Source organism: Cyphomyrmex costatus, unplaced genomic scaffold, assembly GCF_001594065.2.
Source record: "Cyphomyrmex costatus isolate MS0001 unplaced genomic scaffold, Ccosl1.0 scaffold100, whole genome shotgun sequence".
Classification (NCBI taxonomy): domain Eukaryota; kingdom Metazoa; phylum Arthropoda; class Insecta; order Hymenoptera; family Formicidae; genus Cyphomyrmex; species Cyphomyrmex costatus.
The window spans coordinates 1,435,375-1,463,317 of record NW_017274955.1 but is presented as its reverse complement, the minus strand read 5'-3'; the positions used below and the strand labels follow the sequence as shown (position 1 = coordinate 1,463,317).

Sequence of the window (27,943 nt, the reverse complement as noted above, 5' to 3'; positions counted from 1 at the left end):
CCCACAAGACTCCATCGCATTCATTGCTTTATCCCCCCTCGTTCTCTCTTACGATCCGATGGATTTCTCCTTGCAGGTGCCGTCTTCTTATTGACGCCGCGTCCGCTCCGAATTGAGCAATTACGCGGCAATAATTAGGTCCCGACTTTATATCTCCGTAAATTATGGCGCGGTAGCGGAGCGACGTAGCGATCGAGAGCCGAGGCGTAAGAGAGAGGTACAGAGACAATGGGGTCCTCGGCGGAACAATGGCGCGGCCCCGTATAGTTGGGGCACGGTTCAGCGCTATAAACAATACCGTGGAGGAACCCGGCTGATAGGGTCGTCGGGTCAGCCCCTGTGGGAGCTCATGACTCTCTTTACTCCTCTTCATCCGCTGCTCCTCCCCAGCTTCCTCCTGAACGAGGTCACGAAATTAATTTTTCACCGTGCACGAGCTCGTACGAGAAAGGTCCCGGTATGGCCTTACGGACCCCTACAGGGTTTACCAACGTTTGCTACTATACATGCTCGTGCACTCGTACATCTCCTTCGGTATACAGATAATTTGATGAGAATTTTTACTATGGATAACTTTTCTTAAAGTTCACTTAAGATCGGATCCATGCATTTTTAAATATTGTAAACATATGTACATATATTGAAATAGATCTTCGTATTTTTAAAAATTAATGGAGAAACATGAGTTTGCGAAAGAAAGCAAATTGTGATTACAATCTATATTTATAAATATTAAGAGTAAATTATAAAATATTTATAAATTATATATTAGAGTATAAAATTATTTTAGGTATTCTTTTGAAATCTTTATATTTTCTTTGTAATTTTCTTTTTGTTTTTTTGGCTTGGTTCGCTCTAATTTATGAATTATTATCAATTATAGCTCGACTCCATTCGAATACATTATTCGGCGATTTAATCTCCTCCCGAGCTTTCCACAATCTAGAACGTGCGTTTCGGTATCTTCGCCGCATTATACGGTCTCGCAGGTACGTGTGTACCTGGCGTGGACCCTGCAGGCCCCTCGCGAAAAGGTCACGGTAAGGTCAGGTAATGACGGTCCGAACTCTGCAATCACAGAAGCGCGCACGCCACGTGGCTTTGGTGTACGCCTTTAACCGACCTCTCCATACCGGATCCAGCGCTGAGATCAGGATCGATAGAAATGCACAATGCGCCACATTGCCATGACGGTCCTTTTGTTGTTCCCTGCACGATTGAGACGATGCTTTCTACATCAGAAGATAACGATAATGCATTAATAATTACATATTGACAGAATGGACATTTATACTCGACATAATCAAAAATTTGGATTTTTAAATATTTATTTATTAATGAATAATTTTACATGCTATACATTTAAATTTAAAGATACTGTCTTTCTTTTTTCTTTTGCAAATAGCGGCAACTTATCTGAGAAGTAAACAAGTTTACTTTATATTCGTGTAATAATTTTTGAAAGGAGATGTAATTCCAATTTAGATAAGTTATTGAAATACAGGTAATGAAACTTCTCAACATCGTCACGAAATTAAATGACTTTGGCCATGTGGTCATCGAGCCAATTCGAGGTCGATAAGAAATAGAAGAGTTTCTCGAGTCGCGCCAAGTCATTCCCTTGTAATTACATGTACCGCATGGCCAATAGGAATTCTCTGTATCGACAATTAGAGCATTTCGTCTTCCCATTTAACGGTCCCTCGATTGATTCGGATAAGTCCTGTGTAACGTTTTTTCTTTCATTATCTTTTTTGATGATCGCGCGTTGGATTCACGAGTTTAATCGAGGGTAGGTATGTGTAATGACTTTGGAGAATATCATTTACAATGCTGAAATAAGATATAATGACGCGCTTGTGTAATTTAGGGAACAAATACTTGTTTGCTTTGTTAATTAGTTAAATTCCGTTGTTTGGTGTGTCATTCTATAGCATTATTTTTATTATCGAAAATAAATTTAATTCTTTGACAATTGATTAATATAATTAAAATTTCTAAACAATCTTTAATTCATATTATAAAAAAAATATTAGGATTAATTATTAGTTATTATTGTATCAGTAAAAAAATTTAAATTAATATAACTAATACGAATACGAAGCCTATAACAGTCTAGCTTATTATAAATAGTTTATTAGAGTTGCGTTTCAAGATCGACAATTGTTTGGCGCGCACTTTAGAAAGACATACATATATCAGGATATAAATTCACGCGAAATTATATATATAAGCAACTAAAATCCAAGTTATACTGTTATAGGCTTTGTATTCGTATTAGTTATGTTGTTACATTGACGGTCTTTAGAATTGAATACTGTTAAAGTAATATATTTTTTAATATATTATAATAATATATTAAATAATATATTAAATAATACATATTGTATTAAGTAATATATTTTTTGTTGAAAATGGTAGCGTTATATAAGATAAAGTACAGCACAACTGACACTTTTTTCTCTTCCTTTTATGGTAAAGATAGCATTATAATTAGATCATTTGCAACTGTACAGAGTAGTAAGTGTTAATGCTTTATGGAGATTAGAATCCTTTCTCCTTTGGAAGTAGCAAATCTCATACTTTCGTTCTCCTTTAGATCGACGCGAAGATCCGTGAGGACGTCGGAACATTCAACCTCGAATCGCAGAATCTTTCTCGGCGCGTTCCTCGCAATTATCACGGCACCCGCATCGATCGTAATTATATACATGAGTTTGGTATCAGTAGTGCCAATCGCGAATACATTATTCATAAAAAGAAACAACACCCGGCGCTTGCCACTGGTTGTAAGTGTTGAGACATGACGCAAAAAAAAAAGCGATACATTGTTTCGTAAAAGTAACAATTAAATAAAATATTTCAGCTTATTTCGATAAAATATGAATTTAAATAACGAATGTAAGAAGCATTTGTCGATTTTGATATTCAAGAAGAAACCAAGTTTTGCTTATTATAAATTCACGACAAGAGATCGTATCAAATTGATTGTGCTAAAGGTAAAATTGAAAATGATAACACTTGATCAAACTCGTTCTCTGTTAACATCATTATTTCGTTGTATAACAAAAATTCTTTTTACATCTGTGAGAAATGTTAAGTAGATAAGATCATTCAGCGAAGGCTTTGGGAAAAACTACTGGGGTTTCATAAATTGTGACGGTCGCGACAGTCGGTGCGAGCGTTATAGAGAAAAGCATATTAATTAATTGCCAGATAAAATTGCCGTCTGCGATACCATCTTACAATTCTTGCTTGAATCGTGCACTTCTATTGCGGCATGATATTAAATCACGGACTTCTCTTGTCAGTCGCCTTTTAACTCTTCTAATTGAATGATTAACAGCGGCTCCTTGTTTCTCGCGTTACGAAACTGCAGATATACATGGTTTATTCGTTGAAAAACGTATCTCATTCAAAATGTTACATAGTATACCGATGATTTTCATGTCATAAGGGCAGCGCGTCAATGTGTTTCACTTTCTATTGTAAATTCACTGCCATTACCACGACAATGGCGATGATTACACGCTGAATTCAAATTCCCAAGGAAGCAGTTATTATACTCTATTTTCCTTCGTTCGTCTTCTCGCTGTTGATTTCTCAAACTACAATTCAGAATGTTATACTTTACACTCGTGCCGATAACATCGTGTTGAAAATGTAGAAACATTTCCGTAGGGGGATTCGATAATAAAAATAATTATTCTATTCCCGGTTGAATTTATTCGACTGGCTCAAACGTTAATTAACATTCTTTAAAATGACTCCTTCGACTTAAGCCGCGGACCAATTAGCTCTATCTTTAGACGAGCCCTATTAGCTTCGATCTGTTCTTATTCACAAACGAGATAATAGATAACTGTGCTCTGTTTATAAGTATTGCAAGTTTTGTAACAACCACTTTGCGATATCGCACTGTGCGCCCATCGTGCCATCTATTGGAACAGAACTTCCGCGTGGCGTGTTAGGAAGGGAAAAAGAGGAATCTCGAGCGATAGACGAGAGTGACGAGAATACGCATCTCAAACCTTCAACAGGGGGACGCGGTTATTGAGAAAGAAGTACGTTTGATGATCATCGGTCGCTCCGGGCTGCTGCGTGGACCGAGATACGACGAAGGACACACCTGGTGTGCGAGGATGCGGAACGACTCACTTGGCTCCGCTGCGCGCTACATCTAGCTTATAGATTCTGTTGCGGGACACCTTTTATATTGGCATCACCCGCCGCGATTTTAATCCACGCAGATGCCTATTACGTAATTCCGTGCAATTTTTCCTGATCTGATTGCGCCGCGCCCCTTTGGTATCGTCGTCGTTGTCGTCGTCGTCGTTGTCGTCGTTGTTGTCGTTTCTCCATAACTGCGAATACAGTTACTTCTCGAAGATCGAGTAATCTATTCACCCGGGCGCGATCTATTTCCTGCACAGGAGATCGCGTGCGATCTAAATGGAATTGATTTTGGTTGCCGGGATATTACACTTATGAGAAATGAGTTTTGTACATCTCTGAAAAAATTTTTAAGAAAAAAATTATGTTGATCGGTAGATCTATTATTAACCATGCAGCTCACATTTATGTATTATATGTTTTTATTTTATAGAAACGTTTATATAGTTGACATAAAATCAACGTTCTGGAATTCATTTGCTTAATTGGAGAACTCTTGATGACTATTATAATAATTTAAATTTCCATTAATATACATCTTTAATCAAGCGACGCAGTATCATCGCAATGCTAAGAATATAAAAATAAAACAGAACTATTACATTAAATTCGCGGCGCATCAATTTTATTAGACATTTTTATGTAAATAACTTTTTAATTAAAATTACTTAGCAATTAAAACTGCAATAAAAAATGCAATATTTTTCCCATATAAATGTATATATGATTATTTAATTGTGACCAGTTTGAATAAAATTAGTGCAGTCAAATATTGAAATGTCAAGTCCGTGAAATGATTGCGTTTATGTTCATATTAATGCAAAAATTAAAAAAATGTTATGATATATTGGCCTGCAGAGTATTTCGTGTCAAACGATATACACGAATACCTTTCGGGTTTTAATATATTCAAAGCAGCATCCACGTACTTATTAATATTTATATCAAATGAACGACCAACTTTACATACTAAACAATGGTTTATTAGAAATCTGCGATTTCTAATCATGTGCTTGCAATTGATTAAAAATATACTATGTGATTTTGATTATACAGTATCAATTTTAGAGCATATACATTTAAAAATATCCTGTTACAAAATTGATAATTATGTATATTATTTTGAGTAGGTTAATTAATGTACAAATGTCCTTTTGTTAAAATTACATTAATATTTCTACTAACGTAAATTTTTTAATTTCTAGTTTACCTACTTAAATAACTTATTTTGTAGAGTGTAGACCAACGTATAGCCAGATTCAGCGAAGCGAATGATAGAGACGAGTTTAGCTAAAGAGAGACCAACCGGGACGTGAAACTATTACATTTTTAAATCGTAATCAAATATTAATCATAGTAATACAATAGAATAAGCAAGATTGGTATCTAAACCATCGTATAATTTTCATTTTATTCTTTTATTATATTTCTTAATTCAAGTTTCTAGTATACAATTTAGAATTTTATTTATCATTTTATTTTATTAAATAAAAGATTTTTTTATATAAATACAATTCAGGGGAAAGAAAAGTTTGAAACACTATCTTGATAGACCTACGAGCCTGCTCTCTGCAATCGCTACGAGTCCCTTTTAATCCGTATTAAATTCGGTCGTGGACGCATGAATCTCGAGCGAGATCTCGTTCGAGGATGAAGGGACGGGAAGCTCGGAAAACGAGTCCCGTATGGGATCGGGAGAAGGCAGGCGGCAGTAAGCATTCCTGCACGTCATCGTGTCCGCCCAGTGGCTCCGCCGAATCGCGGGGGACTCCTTATATAATTAACCATTAAATTATAAGTTTGGCTATCGAACCGCCGGCGAAGCTCAGCGCCGGACTAGAAGTAATTACTTGCCCCCGAAGGGCCCGCGACGGCTGCCTCGGGATCAGGATCCGCGGGGAGAAGGTGAAGAGATACTCTCGCAAGGTGAAAGAGGGAAGAGTGCAGGGAGTGGATAAGAGGAGGTAGGGGGAAATGAAAAGGCAGCTACCTTACTTTGGAGCGGAATTGCTAGCGCCGTCGGGCTCTTTCCACCGGAGAGCATAATGATCGGAGGCGGTGCATTTTGCCTTTTTAATCGGCATTAATCGCGCCGGGGGCTCTCCGTTCCTGGGGACGCGTCGTCGTTATTCGGTATCGCAACGACCCGCGGTGATCTGCATGCAGAGTGCGTATGCATTTTTAATCACCGCGTCGACGTACGAGCGACGCGACACCGGTATGGCAGCTTGCAGCTGTGGCGAAGCCGCAGCTTGGTGTTTATGCACGCCGTGCTCGGTTATTACATGCGAGAATAGTATACACGTACCTTCCACCAGTTATGTATTACAATCTTATTTTGTTAATCGTCTCCCGTAGCGTATGCTGTACGAAGCACGCGAATGTATGATTATTGAAACTCCATTTTTCTCGAAACACTTGTTGGCGTTTTGTTCCTGTAACATTGCTATGTAGCAATTTAAAAGAAAAATTCATTTATACACAAGCGACAGTTATTTTTCGAAACTTTTTAAGAGAACGAAGAAGAAATTCATCAGACGATAAATTATAATTTGTTTCGCATAATTAATGGAGCAAGGATTAAACTGGCTTATAGTATACAGGGAGAGAAGGTAACATGAGCAGAGAGCGATTAAAGTAGAGCCACGGGAGAACATGCTTTGAAAACATCGAATTAACGTTCGAGTATGTTAAATAATGCGACGCGACGGTACAATCGCGATTCGTGAAACTGATGGCGAGTTCGGGTCGGCGAGCGATCGAGATGAAGCGAAACTGATTCACTCGGGGCATGCAGCAACCACCTTAATTCTTGCTTTGATGGAGCTATTATTGTTTCCGAATTACTGAGGTGTCTGCGGACGATTGTATTACACGGATAAGATAAACGTCATGCTGAAAATGGTATCAACAGCGTCTTGTGGCAATTGTTCCTTAAGAATGTATGTGCTACAGTTAAAAACAATATCAAAAATATAAATATTTCATAAATTATTTTATTATTATTATACATCTAAATACTATGTCAAATTCTCTTGTCTTATTGGTTTAAAAGTTGTTTAATTTTTTTGTTTGTCTCGATTCGTATATAAATAAAATTGTATTTTGTAATATTTATTTGCAAATTTGATGAGAAACTTTAAGAATTAAATCAAATTTTATATATTTACGGATTAAATAATAATAAGCGTTCGCATAAAAGTTTATTTGGATCTACTTATTAGTCGTTTAAAAACTATTGACTTAAAATTGAAAAACAATATAATCATTTTGTCGCATAAAATCATTATAAATTCGAATTATTTGATTTTGTTTTTTTTGCGTTTGATTTCGAGATGTATTTATGTGATTATTAAAATTTTATAATATTAACATTTTTTTGAATGATATTAATTTGAATGGTATTAGCTTATTTTAGCTGATTGTTTAACTGATATTTTAGCTGATATTGTATAGCCAAAATATCCTGAAATGTCTAAAAGACAATTCTAAAGCAAAAAATCATAGAAAAGAGAAAGGAAGAAACATTATATTCTCTAATACAATGACAAGTGATGCACATTTGTGGAATTGTTCAACACTCCGAGAGAAACATTCTTTCGTTGGAATTCTTTGTGCAATGCTTTGATTAGAATTACATTTGATTAAACGAACATCAAGGATGTAATGTCGGAACATTCTTGATCTTAGAAGCGGCGTATATTATTGCATCGACGGTTCGAGAGTTCACTCTTTAGTTATGCAGAGAAAATTTGTCCTAGAATTCGTTTGATTTTTTTTTTCCGTTGCTATAATTTACTTTATTATTTAAGACTACGGAAAAATACACGTCACTCAGAAGTATTTGACTGTACAGCTTTTAATTACACAGTCAAATACATACTTTACATTTTTAATTAATTTTTTGTTACAAAATATATTTACGAAACATGCAAAGATAATTTTATAATGTTTTTATCTAATGAGTGTCTTTCTATTTGTTTCAGGTAAGCGTTCTTTCATTACTGCCAATTACCGTCAATTAATTGCATAAAGCACATCATTGGTCTCTAAAAGGTATATGTTTAACGTATTAATAACTAGAAATGAATGCTTTTATGAGAGAAATATACATTAGATTGAATAGTAATTCATTAAGATAAACGATTGTGCAGAGTTTTTCTTTATATGGAAAGACAAGATCTCTTACAAATAAAGTATAAAATCCAAATGTGAAATGCATTTGCAATAGTCATAATAGGGATAAACGAGGTTTTAATTGTGCTTAAATGCTTACAAAAGCTTAATTAACGTTGCAAATATTATAAATATTCTGTTATCTCCTAATTGCGAATAAACTCGGTCTTCATAACTCTATTCAATTGCTTTTACATTGATAGAGATCATTAGTACTGCTATTGATACACTTAATTAACGCAGAGTGACGGTAAGTACATTGAGCGCATAAGATAGAATCTCGCATTAATGATCTTGCGTCGACAGATCGCTGGAGAGAGTTTCCGTGTAATAAAACGCTTTTCAAGTTCGTCAATCGCGATTTAATCAATAACGTTATAATTATCCATTTGCTTAAGGCTTAATGAAAGTATGCGACGAATATATCTTTCGTACCTTTTTTTTTCCGCACTGCATCGTAAACCTAATAATCGATGTCATTAATTGAATGGCTGTTTGATCTTGTACAGTCTGGCATTGATTTATTGTCACGATTCGTGGAACGCTCGTTCAACAGAATTAAATATATACATGACAACTAAAAATTAGCGGCGGTTTCACGAGCCGTGATACGCGCTCGTGTACCAGTGAAAATTTTCAAAGAACGTCTTTAATCGAACTCGAGTATAGGAATGCGAATCGTTCAGAGTAGCGGTGGAAGAAAAGCTTTTGCGTCGAACTGAACGGGATAACCTTTGGCATCGCCTACTTTTGCCGCGAGTGCAAAAATTAACGATGAAAGGAGCATCTGAATACGTCCGTGCCGCGGTAATGAAACAGTTCCATAGAAGCGACGATAAAAACGCGTAATCGAAGAAATGTTCCGCTCTTCGGGGGGGATCATCTCTCATACAGCGCGGGAGATAGTCGAGGGAGATAAGGGAACATCGGCATCCTATACTCGTGTGTCCGTCTACGTTTCATAGTGATCTCTCGCCTACTTTTCTATAATTTCAGCGACGCGAATAATACGTCTGTAACGAAAAGAATTGGTAAGCATATAGTAATCACCGTTGACTCGGGAAGATCGGGTGAAGTGCATGCTGAGAGAGAAGACGAATCGGACAAAAATTCAAAAGGGGCATAAGCGGCAATAAGGGAAAAAGAATGTCATACTGCCGAATAAGTAACGGCACATATTTCCGTTATCGCGCGATGTTCATCGGCGAATATATTATGTAAAAGGATGATCGACCGCGATCGTTTATATTGATCCGAGCGAGCGGATCGAACCGCTAGACGAGGATAATCTAAATACACGAGAATCACGTCTTATCGCCAACGACGCGGTACTTAATTATGCGCATTAACACGATCATTACTCTCGTCATTACGGCGTAGGTTCATGCATATGAAATCGTGACACCGATCAGGATTGATACATCATTAACAAGACTCTAGCGAACGTTTCGACAATGTAACGCAATTTTTGCTACAAGCATGCAATAGGATAGATAAAAACTGTGGTAAATTGTAGCAATCGATAGCGGATTTTTTAAATGAAAAAGATTACTCAGTGCTCGTTGGAATGGAGCGAAAGATTTGGGGCTGGAAGGAATCGTTTTTCTTTAAACGAAACATTTAAATATTTAGCTTGATACACACAGATTTGGAAATAATGTTGTTGGATCATCAAAATAATTATGTAGAACGCTTAGGCGTTGATGCTGATGTTGAAAAAGGTGTTAACATTCTAGCAACCAGTTTAAACGTTCTACAATTATTTTGATAGTCTAAACAATATTATATTTTCAGATCTCCATCTAACTAAATTTTTAGATACTTTAACAAAACCGTTCTTTCTGTGTATGAGTTACTATATATAGAATACGCGTTTATGCAGTATGTAAATAAAATTACGTACCTATTAAAAATTACGAATAAAAAGATGTATAATGGTAATAAAATTAGCAGGAAGACAAAATGTTCTTAACTATCTGAAATATCAGTTTAATTTTTAGTCCCACTAATTATGATTTTTACTGCAATCTCGACTCCATTTGGTAAGTTTATTTATTACTATCTTTTTGAACTCTATACTAATTAGATGAGTATCGTCTCGTTGTAAAACTCGAAATCACTTGGTCTTGCAACCTCTGTGAGAGACATACATACTTGTTTTCAAATTGAAATTTGGTAAACACATGTATATCAAAGTTACTCACTGAAGATGACTCGGAATGAAGCCGAAATGTTTGTATTGAAATAAAATAAAGCACCACTGGGATTTGGTTTTGCGCTCGCCAATTATCGCGCTTGATTCTTATTTTTAATATTAGAGAGTTTTATTCGTTTACATTTTTAAAAATTATATATGCAATAATTAATCTCACTGTAATTCTGTCGTGTCGCGTTTATGATAGATGGCGACGAGTCGGGGAATCTGAAATAGGCTAGGCGGCGCGTTTTGCGCGCACGTTGACGTGCTAAGATAAATGTCACGCCGCCGCGCGGATTCACTTTCGTTGATTCTCACGCTATATAGAGTCGCTAGATAGAAGGCGAGCGAGCAACGTTGAAATGATTCGCGGGTCTCAACCTCAATCCCAAGAGTCATCGTTAAAATTGTACCATAAAAGCGAGAGCCCGAAGAGGCGAGGAGGTCAATACGGTTTACCGTGGATGTGCCTGTCCGAGAAATCGCAGAGATTGTTACCGCGCCGCCCGCGCCGCTGCCGCTTTCGCGTTGTCTGTTACACAATACGGGTTCTCGTTTAGCCGCGTAATCGAAAACACGTTGCTCCGACCCTCGTCACGTTGGTCGATCACGGCTGATAATTAACCATAAATCGTCCGAACCGGCTCGATTCGATCGAGAGCTACTCGTACTAGTCAGGCGTTCTATGTTTCGCTCTAATTTCTAGCGAGTGCCGCAACGCTTTTGTTGTTCATTCCTATATTCATCGTCACTGAATCGCCATTGATTTGTCTTAATCACGCCGGTCAAACCCTGTTTATTAGCGGTCTTGTTGTGAAAATTGCGTAATGTAGATCCTTATACAATTTATTGTCAGTGACTATAAAAAAGTTATTAGAGACGAAATAGTAATATGAATTTGAAAGTATAGTATACATGTAAATAATCATGTATCATGTACCATGATTATTTAAACATGATCATAAATGCTACAATAAAACAATTAGACTTTAAATTGGATAGTTTCGCAGGTGTTTCTACGAGAAAAATTTCACGCATAAAGATTATAGTGTCCGTGAAAACGTACACACGTCTCTAAATCGCTTCATTTATTTTGCTGCGAACGCTCGCACGACATTACTGTAAATTCAGAAAGGGCAGCACACTCGAAATAATTACGGCCGATATATTTCTGCCGTAGAAGCAAAAGGTTCCCTTATCTTAATTACCCGTCGTGCCCCATCCGCCGTAAACGGTCCCCGCTAACCCTCGCCTTGAGGTTTTAAGCCTGTTGCCGGCGCGGTGCGTGCTGTAAATTCGTGGGGGCTCTCTTGCGTGCCCTTTACAGGCACTGGCCGGGACTCTTACGGGCCCGCGTGTCCGAGTTTTAACGTCCGCGGCACCGCCGCGGTCCGCGGACATGATTGCATTTGCATTATACATGCCGCGATTCGCGTACACAGATTTATCTGGCCCTGAGGTTTATTTATCTGAAGTTATGGCAAACACACACCACTGACCGGCCCGAAGCCCAGCCAATAACGTATGGTAATGGACGGGCCCGATTGACTTTTTTCCTTTCCGTCTTCTCTTCCTTCCTCCTTCTTTTCCTCTCTCTCTCTCTCTCTCTCTCTCTCTCTCTCTCTCGTCGCGATCGAGATCTAATGCTTCTTATTGCAACCAAGAATCGCGGCCTATCACAACACGAACGATCCGTGAACCCTCGACTTCTTATGTGTTCTCCACCTTCCACCTTCTTCTAATACATATGATTTCTCCTCTTCTCTCCTCAGTCCACTATTTTCTCCGATATCTTCCTACACGCGCCCGCCTGTGTTTACTAGTCCCCCGAACTCTTTCGAAATTCCCCTCGATCAAAATCGATCCGCAGTACCATCGATAACTTTCTGAACGGTAGATTCCGCGGCGAGCTATCTGATGACGCATACATCTCTGGGGCTAATAAATTGGCTTACTAATCTTTTAATCGACGAATCTTAATTCTAATCGTTTTTAAGCTTCTACTTTTATTATTATTTTGTCTGATAATTGTGAATTTCTCTACTGTTAATGTTTACGTGAAGAGATTGAATTAAATTAGTGGAACATTGTTAAATTTACAATGTTAAATTATACTCAGTTTGAGTTATTTTTAATCGTGTCTATAGATTGGCATTGCTCTTACTCAATATATCGTTGCTTTAATTAAAAATTAAAATAACGGAGTTAAACATTTTAAAGTGGTTCTTTAGTAAAGCGCCGAAAATTTGATCCTTTCCCTCCCACCAAAGCCCATCTAAAATGTCCATCTCAAATATCTGTCCTATAATTTGTATAAAATCAATATGACGCCTTTTTGTCGGATGCTCATTAGTCCAGCGGTCTTATGCTATACTTATACAGCTTATGTCATTTTGTGGGTGATGGCCCTAAATGTGTATGCAAGTTCATGCGTGCAAATATCTTTTCAGAATGGTCGTTACGTTTTTGACCATTACAATCATCATTTTTTATTATTATATTATTTTATTATTTTTTACTATTATAATCTCGTTTTTAGAGAAGTCTATAGTATTTGTGTGCAATCAAAAAAGCATCTCCTTCAATCCTTTCCTGTCACTAACAATAAGTTATACGTTAAAAATTTAAGTAACTTATATATAGATTAAAAGTTACAATTTTTCTACTTTCTTTTCTTTTTCATTTTATTATAAATATTTTATGGATTTACTGGAGAACCACTTTAACTTAAGAAATGTATTAAATTTGAGTTAAATTTAGTTTATTATTTATTAAATGCGTGTATTAATGTGGTTGTTGTTTTGAAATTGATCAATTCAACTACAAAAATGGATTGATGTATATTTTTGCAGATACATACGAGTTAAAAATAACAAAATATTATTTAACTCAAGGGATTGGATTATCATTGCTCCTTTGATATCTAACAGTGAAGAGGTTACGACAGGAGAGCAAAGTTCTCTTCACGAGAACACGAAGCAAAACCGCGGACTTCGTCTGCATTCCGCGGTTTAGGAGTATACGGATGATCGCGCCACAAACTGAGGCAGCACTGAAAGTGCCTGTTTGAATTTAAGTCACCGACGTTGGCTACCGTATAATACCTAGTCGTAGAGATATGTATTTGAAAGTATCATGACGTACCAGTAGATTGCTGTGTGTGTTCGTAGACTTCTAACTAGAAAATATATAGGAGTTTGTAAAACCCTCGATAAATCAGAGAATCGATAATGGTAAATCAGAGAGATTATAATCAACGGGGATTGGAAATGGAGATTTACAGATATCGATATCGATCTCTTTTAGTTGAAATCAGATTGGCAGACACATACCGAGTATATCTTATTGACCCAGATACAGAACGACGTAACTGCGAATTATCAACCGTTTTCTTGTTAACCATTGTTCGTTTCGGTCTCGATCGAGCTTCCGATCGAGCCGTTCGCCGCGGTGATCGGTCCGAACAATTACATACAAGACAGCTGAGCGATTTACCGCTTTATCATTACTCGGTAGGTACCCACCTTCCTATTCTACGCGGCCTCGCTGAAGAACGCGCGAGAATGCTTTCGTACTTTTGACGTTGCGCTGCCATTAACGGCGCGCGATGTCGCGTAGGCTTTACTACCCGCGAAATGACGATTCGCTTGGGAAAAGGGCAGCTGTCTCATTATCGTGACGTATGCCGCTTTGTTGGAGGAACCGATGCCCGACGAACAACCTGTGGGCGCGTCATTGTCGTCTAATGAGTCTTCTATACGAACGTGATGATGAATCCTCCATACAAAACATATAGATACGATAATATTTGCAGTACAATGTGCGTAAACGAAAATAATTTTATCTTTACGATCACGTGTATTATGCAAATTTATTTGCCACGTTATACATAACATAAACATTGTATTATACAGAGCCAACTAAAAAATGATGTAACTCGAATAAAAAAAAGATAGAACACAATCTCGCGGAATTCCAGCGAGGGTAAGTCGGCTTCTCGTTATTCGAAAGCTCTCATTGATTCTCGTTACCAGGCGCATTCGTTTCATTTCCACTCGCGAGCGAAGACACGAGTAAAAACGTATAGTACAATGCGGTATCACTTTCGAAACGCGGTACAACGCGGAATAATGGACTAAACGCTAACACCTTTTCGCGACGGCGGTGATGAATGCGCCGTGACTTCTCATGCGGTCCCTGAGAGTCGCGGCGTTGTTCGCGAAAGAGGAGAGGGTGCCAGGACGGTGTTCACGACCGGCGCAACCGGCACTTTACACGAATTCGCGTGTAAAGCATTTTGCAGGATCGGGGGAACGGGACAGCTGCCGCGCTGGTCTAGCTGTAGCCCCGTAGCGCTGGAGGCTGACGTAACGACTTGCTCCCACATATACGTTCATACATCACGCGAGAGAGAGAGAGAGAGAGACCCGTGCACACAGTCGGGAAATAAATACATAAACCCACCTTTCCAATCCCTCGCGCGCGAGCCGAGACACGCCGAGCCGAGTGCCGTGTCACCGAAGTGAGATATTAACTGTCCAATCGGTATCGCGTTTTACGCTAGATCGAACGCGAATCTCGCGAACGGGCGAGCGTTTCTTTATCGCGAACGAGACTAGCCGCTCTCGATCAGCTCTGTCGAGAAGAGCGTTCCACTCGTATTAGAGCAGGCTTGGCCAGTGAATTGAAATGCGTGTTTTTCCGGTCCGTTGGTTGTATCGGATTGAATCGGATCTTGCGTCTCTTTTTGAAAATCCTATCGCGATATATCTCTGTGATAAGATATATCGTATCTCGTAATTACTATACACGAAAAAAACGACATATTAATAGCATTAGCTAATAGCGGTTTAATGGAAAATAATCTTGTTAATTCAATAACAGTATTAATGAAATAAATAATCTTATATCAAAATAAGAGCACGGTGTGTTTATTTCGTTGATACTGTTATTAAATTAATAAGATTACTTTCAATTAGATTGATATTAGCTAATGCTGTTAATACATTGTTATTTTACTGCATATAATTATACTTATTGAAACGCATAGTGATAGCAAGCATATGTAAAGATGCGGACAACGTGATAATTATACAAGTTTCATATGTAGAATTAATGTATCTAGTTGAATATAATAAATTATTTTATTATTTTAATAATTGAAATACATATGTTTATTTACTGTGTGCATTAATTCCACGTATAAAACAGTTTATTCACTATGTGCATTAATTCCACGTACAAAATTTATACAACTGCCACCTTTATAATTGCTATCACTTTGTCTTTTTCTTCGAGTGCGACTTGAAGAAAGAAGCAGCGAATTACATACTAAGTACAAATTAAGTCTACTCGAGTCCATTGCAAGAGAGACTGTTAATCGAATTCTTCTTTAACAGCTAAAATGTCGCGACACCTGCTGTAGAGATGGATTTATATCCATAGCCCTTTCATCCATACGAGCACATATATGTCCACCGTATTCGCCTTACTCCGTGACATTTCTCCTCGGCGGCGTGGCGCCCGCCGCCACCCACGCCACGAAATGTCACACTCTCTGAAAAAGACGTGATCGATGCGGCTCGTTTCAACCGCAGTCCTTATAAAGTTCTTACAGCGACTACGAAAGTGCGCGCTTGACGCTGGTGAATGCCTGTCAAAGGATGAAAGGAGTACCGGTACACCTAATGTTACCGCACTCGCGACGTTAATGAAAGAATGGCATTTCTAGTCGGCTCCGTCTTGTCTCTTTGTGAGGCAATTAGAAGCGTTATGCACTGCATACTTTCGCGGCTTATTCATAGCGCAATTGCAATAGTCACGAAGTTCTTGCGGTATTACCTAACGTTATACTCGAACGTAAATTTCAAGGAGGAAAAAATTGCAAGGGACTATCCATGCGGTTAAGATAAGTCTCTCTCTCTCTCTTTTTTTTTTTCTCTATACGAAGAGCTGTTTCGCAGATTTTAACGTGATTGCGATCGAGCTAATCGAGATGGGCGTATGTACATATATATGCACGTCTACTTATTATAATTCTCAACGGGAGAGCCGCTCCCTGCAGGAAGTACACGCGACTCAAAGAAAGCGTGTGCTTGATGTCAGTGAATGCTTGTCACAGGCTGAAAGGGATGAATACTAGTATCCCTATAAATCGCTACGGCTACAACGTTAGACGATAGAGAGGAATTTTACTTAGCCATCTCTTCGCCCAGACATCGCCGCGGATAACATCGTATTAGGATCAATTTTGCCATCAAGCGGAACATGTATCGCAGATCAAAATATCCCGCTTTTATTAAACATGACGCGATTATAAAACTAAAACGACTAAATGTCGAAATGATCAGCACGATAATCCAGCTCAATATTGACCTCATCTTTGCAGCACATTTATGTCTGACGAATAAATTCAATCCAGCGAGAGAAAAAGATTTCACTCGGAGATTTTACTTAAATTTGAATTTCACTTTATAGCTCCGGAGAGCCTCTTGAGTTTCGGATCTCGAGATACGCATCTCGAGGGATCGGGAATCAGCATATCAATATCTCGATACGTCGAGCGTAACCACGAGAGAGGCAAAAGGCGCGTGCAATAAAAAGAACGAAAGGAGTCTCGACAACTATCCGCGCTTCGCCGAATATCTTAATTCCGGACGCGCGGATACCCGTTGCGGTAGTTTCTTTAAAATGCTGCTGCTGGGTGCTTCGAGCGGCGTCGGGCATTTGCATAATCTTAACAGGCATTTGCGAGAGGTATGCGCCGGTTTTATACGGGCGATACACGCCGATGGCACCGTGATAGCGAGGGACGAGGGGGGCCATTCACTTACGCACCGTAGCGGTCGGGGACGGCGTGAAATTTCATCGGAGCGACGAAATAATGACAGTTCGTCGGCGTAAGAGGAGAAAGCCGCGTCAGCGTCCAGTAATGCACGCTCTTTTTCCTCCGCCACATCTGGACTACGGCATTATTACGTATATCGTACGTGTAATGTACTACGCGGGTACTATACAATAACGTAATAGCGGTATCAATGTTTTCACCTTTGGCGTAGCTACGAATATCTTACTTAACGTTTCCTATACTTTATTGGTCGTTTTATTAATTAACGAATGACAGTTAACACGATATTGGATTAAACTCTAGACGTAAATTGATCTGCAAATTTCCTATACATCCATTTCTATCAATGCAGATTAACACCTTGATCTCAGCTTAATTGACTCTTTATCGTTTTCAAGTGTTTGAAAGGATACAAAGCGGGTTAAATCGAGATTAAAGTTAATTTATAGAAATGTGGACATAAAAGTGCTAAAGAAAGAAATCTACACGGCAAAAGAAAAATCTTAATTCTTATCGTTCGTTCTTTTGCAATACAATATACATGGTTACCGAAAGGTTACGAATAAACTTTATTGATGAATTTCTTGCTAACCTTTAATTTTTAGGTAAAATCGTTTAAAATAAGTTTTAATTCCTAAAGTTCAATTGTGGATTATTTTCATGCGCATACGAGCGTTCCTGCGCTTTTCAAAGTTTCACGCGTCCAATTTTCGTAAAAATCCGCCATTACTGTTGCCGTGGCACGACTTATCGCCCCATGGACCCGTCGAGTGCAATACCGCGTGACGGGGCGGGAGAACGCACGCGTTTACTTCTGGTGGCGAACAGCGTGTAACACGTGGCAGTATCTTGTATCGGGACCATGGTCCCCCGCTGGTAACCGCGATGTTTTCCCCTATGCACGACCGCTGCCATTCGCTGCGAATGGCAGTGGCGGCCACGCCGAAGCCGAGCGGGGACACACCGAGGACATCGTGGGGGCCTTACTGTGCTTCCCCTTCAGCCCCCTCGTATATATACCCTCGTCTCGTAGCATGCCTACGAGAGTAGATTTCCTGCAGATAATTCTCAACCGCGTGGAGGTCCACCGTAGGCGCGCCCACCTTCGTGTGTGTAATAATGCGGAAAATGTTGGGATATTTTTCAGAATACGTAATGGAAATTTATGATAAACTCTATAGAAAAATAAAAGTTCCAGAGATACAGCTTCTTTGAGTAACATTTATTTATTTATTTCGGATCGTACATTTTTTCATGCACATTGCAAATTTAACTTTAATTCTATTGAAAATATCTTATTTCGATATAGATATATTCAGAAATGTTTCATCGCATCAGTGGATCGTTGCACGTGTAGATATATCGTGCGCGCCTGATACTCGGGTTCACGAGAGGTCATTGCAAGGTTGCCTCGCGAAGATATTTCCTCCCCACTTTCTCTATTTTGACGCTCCAGTGCACTCTTGAAACTGTTCGCTTGGTGCTACAACATCACTATGTCTGAAAACTTATTGAAACGTGTATGATTTTTACATATAAGAATTTTCAGTCAAAATATTCGAAATAGTAGCTATCTTTCCCAACGTTATTACGATAAAAATAATAAGAACATAATCAATCGATCGATAACGATATATTATGTTTCAGTAATCGCTCATAATTCTTGAAATCGTGTTATACTTAATATTAAAATGCTGATCTCTGATAAAACTTAAAACACAAGGCATCTGTCGAGAAAAGAGAAATGGCACACTAACGTACCATGAAAGATATATTAAATGCATACATAAATAAGGCATCAAAACGGCCATTTGTCTACGCATATAAATTTGACGGCATGAGTTTTGTCTCACTTGGGCGTGAAAAATATGTGTATACGAAATTAAGAGGTTTAGCTAAATGGGTGAGTTGTAGCTGTCAGCGACTTAACTGTTTTTAACAATCCGCATTTATCTTACAATCCGTGACAAAATGTTATTTTAAATCAAATTTTGTAACTACTACTTACGCTGATTCACGTTGTGTCTTGCATTAATCACCAATTATTTTCAATGTAATTATAATACAAAACAATTGATTATAGATTAATTAATCACGATACTATTTTTATATTCAAACACAGTATCTAATTTGTATAATTTCCGTTTCTTCTTTTATTTTTCGGTAACATAAAAATTAGTACATTCAGTGATACCAAAAAAAAAAAAGTCACAAATAAAATCTGCCTTCTCGATGGATTAACAACGTCTGACAAATGAATTTCTTGAATTCGTCTCCCCACTTTGATCGTAGCAAGCAAAAGCAAGAAAGCTCTTCGTATATCTTCGATATTAATTGCAAGCGTATCAAATTGGATGGATTTATTGACGTCACTTTATTGCGGGCGGTGCATTAATAATAAATTATCTGTGAAGGGACTAGTGCGCCGCGGTCAGGAACTTATCAGAAGTGTAGTCAATAACAGAAAGATTATGGGCGATGTATGGAGGCGGCAATTTGCTGTCGATGATAATGTATAATCATCAATGTAATCCTTTTCTCGAATACGATCTCGCTTCTCATAGGAGCGAGGTCAGTGTTGTAACACAAAGAAGAAACGGAAGGTTTCTAGTCGTTTTTTAAAAAATTTTTTTATTATAAACTGTACAATACATGTCAGTCGAAAACGACGTGCGGCATTGGTTTCAAAATTGTGGCATATGCAAATTTTAGATAAACCGTTTTCTTATTGACTAATCGTTTGTACGGTCTTTTTTATTAACTTTTATTACTGTGTTAACGTATGCTTGTGCACGTACGCACACGCGCACGCACGTATCCGCTTGACCCTGAACTTTCTAAGCTAATTTGAATTCTTGGCTAGTGCTCGTAGATGTACTCGGACCTCTCTCGTAACGACCTCGCCTGCTTACTTCCGGTGAAAACTCCCGATTCGCACGCGACTCGAGAAAGTCGAATCTATCCATTATGAAGTGGAAAATTGCACAATGAACTGTAGATATCATTTCTAATATGTGAAAACCAGGAGGTTTGTGGCGATCTTTGTTATTTTCAATGTTGAACGGTATCATTGTTGATTTTTATATTGGTCGAGGCACGACGAGGATTTTGGTATAGCCTGAAGTCTCACACGTTCCGAGAAATCTGCAAGACGGCCCACGCGAACGGAATAAATTCCTGCTGAAGCAGGGACTCGATCGCGAGCGGAACAATCGGAGAAAGTATCGCGCACGGTTGCTGAAAAAAATGTACACGCGAAAGGTCGCTTCGATAACGAGATTGTGATATCGTATTATGTAGTACGATCGCGCGGAGCGTTGATATCCACACACTTTCTCTACGAGTGCATTAAATCATGTGTTATTTTTAGCATACGTTTGATAACATTTAATCAATATATATTTTTTTTTACGATTAATATATCATCCTATTAATTACAAAAACGATAGTGATTTATTTGTTACACTTGTGTTATTTGATACACTTCGTGTTCTTATTTTGAAGTCGCATATAGAGAAGTCAAAATAAAACTAAATTAAAAAGAAATCAGCGAAAATTCTACTATTATGGAGGGACAACGACCGATTTATCACCGAATCATTATCACAAAATTGCGAAATCTCGTTCCAGAACACTGCTATAAGCGCATTGCTTGTGCTCGCATCGAATTTCTGTAATCGTCTTTTTCGCGCGGCAAAGTAGGATGGCGCCGCTTGGAATCGCCCTCGTTATCCCCTCTTGATTTTCATCGGTGGAAACGTCACAGTTCGCATCGGGGCGAGCCGGGTCGCTCTTTTCCACCTCGTTCCAGCTCGTTCGTTCCCTGGGATTCGTAAAGAAGTAGGGTTTCGGGGACGAGAGAGGGAACATAAAGACGAGCATCGTGGCCGTGAACGTGGCTTCATTACTGGGAAACCTGTTAGTTATGCTAATATCGTCTTACAAACCCTTCATTATCCTTGATGAGCAATTAATACGCCTGCCTGGTCCCCTTGCTCGGCAGTGCTAATGCACTCTGAATGTCTCTCAATTACACGGCGACGTTGCCCGCGAAGCCGAGCAGCTGATCGAGATGAACGATTGAGATCCGCTTTTCTCCTGCCTTGTTTCTTTTCTCTTTCTCTCCTTATCGCTTCTATGCGCCTCTGTATTACTCGCTGACTGTAACATTGCCTCCATCATTGGAACAATATGCGACATACATCTTCAATCGTTATACGTTTCATGAATTAAATGAGTTTCCATGTAATCTGGGTCAGAGGATGATGCATGATACGCGTGATCGAACATCGAGCATTGAAACTGGCGACAGCCATGAGGAGAAAATTCACGTAAGAAACACAAGGCGTCGATGTACGAGGTCATGCAATAAAGTGGGTGTGGTTGGCGTTATTGCATAAGTTTCTCGATACAGTAAAGTGGAGAAAAGGGCACACTTATTGTATATAGCCAAGAGCAAATTCAATGAATTGAAGAGTGGGACAATCAGCTGCAAAATCCTTCAGCGATTTCGCAAAAATGCGTACTGCTGAGACGTTGACGACGTACCCAAATGTGTGTGCGTTCATTTCGATTTTAAAGAGACAAACGTCGCGTTTCAGTTGTGAAGTAGGAACACAGAGAAGAGTCATGATCAGCAGTGCTCACTGGAATCGGAGCGAATTGAAGGCGCAACGTAGGTACGTCCGCGAAGACGAAGAAGGAAGGAAGAACGCCGGAGAAAGAACGAGGACGTGATGGCTGGAGGAAGCCGCGCAACAGGGGGATGTTGATCTGGTTAGGCCGGTGCCAGTGAACGCGCCGGTCGTCGGTTAGGCTGACCGGTCGCCGTCGGCACGCCGATCGGCCTGGCGCGGCGTGGCGAGAGAAGGCGCGCGACGACCTCGACAGGGCGTGGCAGGTCACCGCACAGTGGCGCAGAATGTCGGACGAGTTTCCTCCGGATCTTGGGCCGGCACAACTTTCGAAGACTCTATTATATAGTATCCTTCTTGCGCAATTATAATAACACCTATTCCGTTATGGCTTCTCATATTGGAATATTACGGAAATTCCAAGTTAAATCGAAGAAGAAAGTAGCGCAATATGTTTAATTCCAGAAATAAAATTTGATTTTATCTCTCAGACAGATTTTATTGTTGCATAAATATAACAAATAGCGTGTTCATATTATTATTAAGTATTTGACAGAGACGCAATCACCTATAGTAAAATCTATACACATGATATATGTATGAATTTCTTTAACGTAGAATTTTTATTATTTAGCATATATAACAAGACGCGTCACAAACTGTTTCTTTTTTTTATTTAAAATTTATAATTTTGTCGTATATATTTTTACGCATTGCAGGGACTAGAATTGCGTTATATAATGTAATAATACAATTTTATATTTCTAAGTCTATATACAATTTCAAATTATATTTAATTTCGTAGATACAAGTATGTTTAATCTCTGTTTTCTTATATTATATTTTTATAATTAAAGAATATTACGAGTAGTCGATTTCTCTCTCTCTCTCTTATGTATATATCGCAAGTTTTTGTCGATTGAACTTCCGCCGCGCGATCTTCAACTGTAGCATGAATGGATTATGTAATGTACATAATGTGTAATGTACCAGTCGATTCATGAACTTGTTCATCGCGGGAGACAATGTTCATGCTTTGATCGATTACGGCGTGTCGGTTGCGACGCGAATCGGTGGTTCTTACGCGCGCACCTTGTTGATACACCGGCGGCATCGTCCTTTCTCACGGAACAATTCCTTGCGAGGTCGCGCGGTGGAACGAAAACACGTGTGTGGAATTTCTAGCGCGAGCCCGCCGACGCAAATTCTTAACCTCGGTTCGTCCTCGTGCAGAATTCAGCGCGCGATCGCTGGCGCGCTTTGCCCTTCGCGCGAGCGCCGTTCTCCTATATAAGGGATCTTGGGATCGGGAACAAGCAGCAGCTCGGAGAATCTCCTCGGTAGCGACCAGCAAAAGTTGCAGCGTGCACTATACGCTTTTATTGGCGAACGCTTCGTTCCCTTGCGCGACAGCCTGCCCCGCAATTGCTCGGCTATCCATTCGGCAGTAATGCAACGTAATGTTACACGCCAACGATGCGTAGGTGAGATACACGTGTAACATATAATTCAACGTGTTAAAAGAATGGTGGGTTAGAGTTGAAACACAATGCCGTACGGTATTGTAATTTCCACAGGGTCGTACAAAGGGAGGCGATGAGTAGCCTGGAACAATAGCAACTATACCAATCTTGTTCTAATTACTATCTGAGCTTCTATTCATGGGAGAAGTAATATCTCTCGATAAAATCCTGTTTCCAAAATTTGAACAATAATTAATGATAATCAATTAAAAACATCGATTTACTAAACTAATCCTTGTTATGAAACTTGAGAATACATTTATTCATATAGAAGAGTTTACGATAATTATAGAAAAGGCATAACGTAAAAGTCATCCGCAGATGCTACATAGTTGCGTATGCGACAGGACCGTTTGAAGCTATTCTGAAACATCGCTTGTATCTATCTGCCATTTCGTAACACGACAGGTGTAATAATGACTGAGACAGTCAGAAGTAGCTATGAACGAACGCGACTTTTATGGCAGAGAACTGTTAAGAGCTTGTCCTGAAGTGGTATTGCGCGATAACTTAATGCGTTGAATAATTAAAAAGAGAAACATCTTTTTTTTAAAACAACCTTTAAGAAATATAAGATTTCGTTCGCAAATATTAGCACGAAACATCGCGATTGATTTCTATACATGATTCATGATGTAATGCATAAATGCGCCAATTTCGACTTATCAGTCAGGTTAATTGATAAATTAACAGCTGTAGAAATGAATGTGAACCAAGCAGGGGTAACAGATGTTACCTCAATATTACGTACTCCAGTTTATTATAATTCTATAATTCCATTACTCGTCTCGGAACGATGAGTAATCTCTTTTAGCGGTTGATTGAAAAGCTACTAACATTATAATTTCAAATTACTATAATCGTTACAACTTGCTGTAATTATCAAGGCTACGCCTAATTGCAGAGGTCTGATATCGAGGCACTAATTTTCTTATTGCTTGCCGCACCTATGTTTTAGGTGCAAAAAGTTCGACGGCCAATCAACCCGAGCGTCCAAGAACGGATTCTTTGGTCTGACTGCGTATAGTTTAACGTGACGTGGTTCCGACTGAGTGATCTCTCTTAAGGTTACAACCGCGAGATTTCTCGGGTCAGGGATTCGAGCTCGGCAAGAAAGGAGCCGTTATTTTTTGAGAATACACTCTGTCTTTTCCCAGATCACGGTCGGATGCAACCTTACGGATATTCTCGGAGTCCCTTTATCTCGAGATGAACTCGACGATTCACTAGCGACGAAATTGTGTTGTTTGTCGTCAACGGCGTGTTTTCTAAATCTCCTGCGGCGCTGTTATTCAAATTAATGTTATTCGATGTTATTCGAATTACCATGCAAAACTAAAGACCGAAGCAATTAAGAAAGTAAAATCATGTTCGATTACGTGAGCAGTACTGCAACACTCAAAATGCGATATGTAGCTAAATGAATAGATTTTATTATATATACATATTATATGGGTACAGCAGAGCTGTATTATAAGTTTTCAGCGAAGGGTCACAAGACGCACAATAAATATCGCAAATCGCAACGCGCATTTATATCGTTACACGAATGTTTCTATGTTCGCCAATTTAAATTCCGCTTAGCGCGCCTCTTGGCCCGCGGGCATATCTGATAAGCCCACGCGCATAATTTAAGGAGAGGGCAGCCCTCTCTCCGCTCCTTGCCTCTCTCTCGCAAGTTCACAGTGACGCGCGAATAATTTAATAACACATGCTCCCGAGCCGGAGCGCATCTCCGCGAGCCCTCTTGCATTACGTCGACGGACGACGAGTTCGCGAGGGGGCCTAACATCGTGTTTGTGGAAGGTATAATTGATGCAGGACCAGCCGGGAGATCGCGTTTGCCCTTAAGAGTTTGGAACTGGGTGGAGAAAATATAGGTTGTCTTCGTTACCCAGCCTTTGGTGCGCGCCCGGTCGCCCGCGGTGCAACACGAGGATGATATATTCGCTGCAACTGCAGCTGCGCTGCGCTGCGCCACGCCGCGCCACGCCACACCGCACCACGCGAGTCGAACGGCCATGCCGCGGTCGGTCGTTTCATGGGATTTCGAAACTGCCTGCACGCCTCGCGAAAACAATGAGGAATCTTCCTCTATATCGAGCTGTAGATGAACGTGTTTCTTAACGTATGCAATCCGTGCCGAATGTGTCGAGAGAGTCCATAAGTCATCTTCGCGCAACTCTATATCCTTTCTTTAGGACGTGATATCAATAAGCTGTCAAATAAGATTCTCTGGTAAAGAAACTCTGCGTCTTTTTATAATATGCATTTAGACCAATTTTAATATATTTTAATATAAATTTTACAATAATATTTTGATTGTATATAATACAAGGTTACGCGAATTGAAAGAACTGGACGCGCGTATAGCGTGATGGACGAACGGAGATGTGAAATTACTCTTTTTCTTAATCACTAGTTTTGAGTTTAAATAATACGTTTAGTTGGGAATCTGAGATTTTTTCCGCGTCAGACAAAGTGATCATCCGGAGTTCAGTTTCACAGTGCGAACAGTTCTTGCGCGTGTGAATGACTTAACTAATTAGCGTTTTGCGCGAGGCGACCGTGAAGAGGCGGCTTTTCTTGCGCGTGGCTGACTTCGTACCGTTAGAACCGCGAATGCATCGAGAATCCGAAACAGTGTGGGGCCTATTTACCGTAATCAATGACTACGCGTTTTACTGTCGGCGATTATGCGAACCTCATTGTTACAGCGATCCCTGGACTCGCGTCTAGCAGTATAGATTCCCTGTTGCGCGATGAATTCTCTTGATATTTCTGCGCGCGATGCGCACGTAGATAAATCGTAGATTAGAAGTCGCTTGGCGAAACGGTCAGTGAGCACCTACATTCAGCCCAGCGGCATGAATGCAACACCTGTTGGATTCCAAGTTCACAACGCGTGTCATTACCAGTTGAACGATGATGAGCAAAAATTACTTAACTCGTGAAATGAAACAAACAATTACTTATACGTAAAATTAGTACAATTATTGCGCACGAGAGACTCCACACACAACACATTTTATCCTTTTTTTTTTTTTGTTGTAAGGAAGGATATTTCTCAGAAACGTCCTTAGAAAGTTCGAAGAACAGAAAGGGGACGTTTTTTTTAGATATCTTAGATAGTTCCTTGAAGATCTATGTATGGATCGATATTTACTGCAAACTTAATTTACATAAGATTATTACTTAAATTAAATTTAGCATATTGTTTAGATTTATAGCCTGTGGAGGGCCTAATGATAAATTTTTTATTTACAATATTTACATTAAGTATTATCGAAATCGATTATCGGAGTGCTGCGGAATGTGTAATAGGTACGTAAAGTACAGAGATCGACAAGCACTTCGTCCGGTGACAAATAAACCTCGCACCTACCTTCCGAAAGCCGGCCAATTAGACGCTATCTCAGCGAGAAGAAAGAGAGAGAGAGAGAAAGACAGAGAAAAGAGACCTGAATGCCCAACGGCATGAATGCACGGCCTCGATCTCCACGTCGATCCCGATCCCCTCCTTCGGCGAGGGAGCCCGGCATGCGCGAGGAAGGAGACCGGTCTGCCGTTGCGTGTACGGCTCGCATTACGGCGCTGAATATTTCATTCATAAGCGGGCCGAGCAATTACCGTATTCCACGAACGTGTGGTGCGGCGCGCAAGGGACGTCCGCGATCGCGCTTACGTACACGCGCGTACCGCGCGTTGCACCCCGCGGTCGTTGCAGCTGCAATTACGCGAGGCGCGGCGCGGCCCCCAGCGCGGTGAATGAAACGCATCCGCGCTCCTGTACTTTTTTTTCACCTTCTTTTTCCTCTCTTTGCCCTTTTCCGCCTTCGCGTCTTCCTCCGCACCTTTATTCTTCCTCTTCTCCGATTTTCAGCTCTCTCTCAACAGGCGAACCGTTTTCACTGATTTTGTGCAAATAGCGACTTGTCTTTTCGTCGATCGTGTCTCGCGTGAGACGAATTTACGGGATTCCGCGTGACAGCGAGGTCGCGGCTGTCGCGCGAGGACGATCTTCGGCCGCGATTCGAGTCGGTCGGAGGTCGGCGCGCGCGGCGGTACATGCGTACGTGTCCCGTTCCGCACGTGGAGGTATGCATTGGACTGGTCTCCAATGTATATACAGATGAGTAGCGTTAACGAACGTTATTCTTCTATATATTCGAACAACCAAAGTTTTAGATGCCGCGAATTTTAATAACATTTAGCATCCCCGCTAACTTTTTGCTTAACAATCATGAATGAAGAGTCAAGTACATCGTTGATAAAAAATTAACGTTTATACATAGCTAAACTTATTAACATATTATCGTATAATGATACTATATTGATATTTCTAACACAAATCATTAGTGTATTAAGAAATAAATTTTTTTTACTTTTCAAC

General features: G+C 39.6%; 1 protein-coding gene across 1 annotated transcript in view; it reads left to right on the top strand.

The window, feature by feature from the left end:
* LOC108772227 (uncharacterized) overlaps nt 1–27,943 on the top strand; it is a 102,422-nt gene that overhangs the window by 74,079 nt on the left and 400 nt on the right. The window lies entirely within an intron of this gene.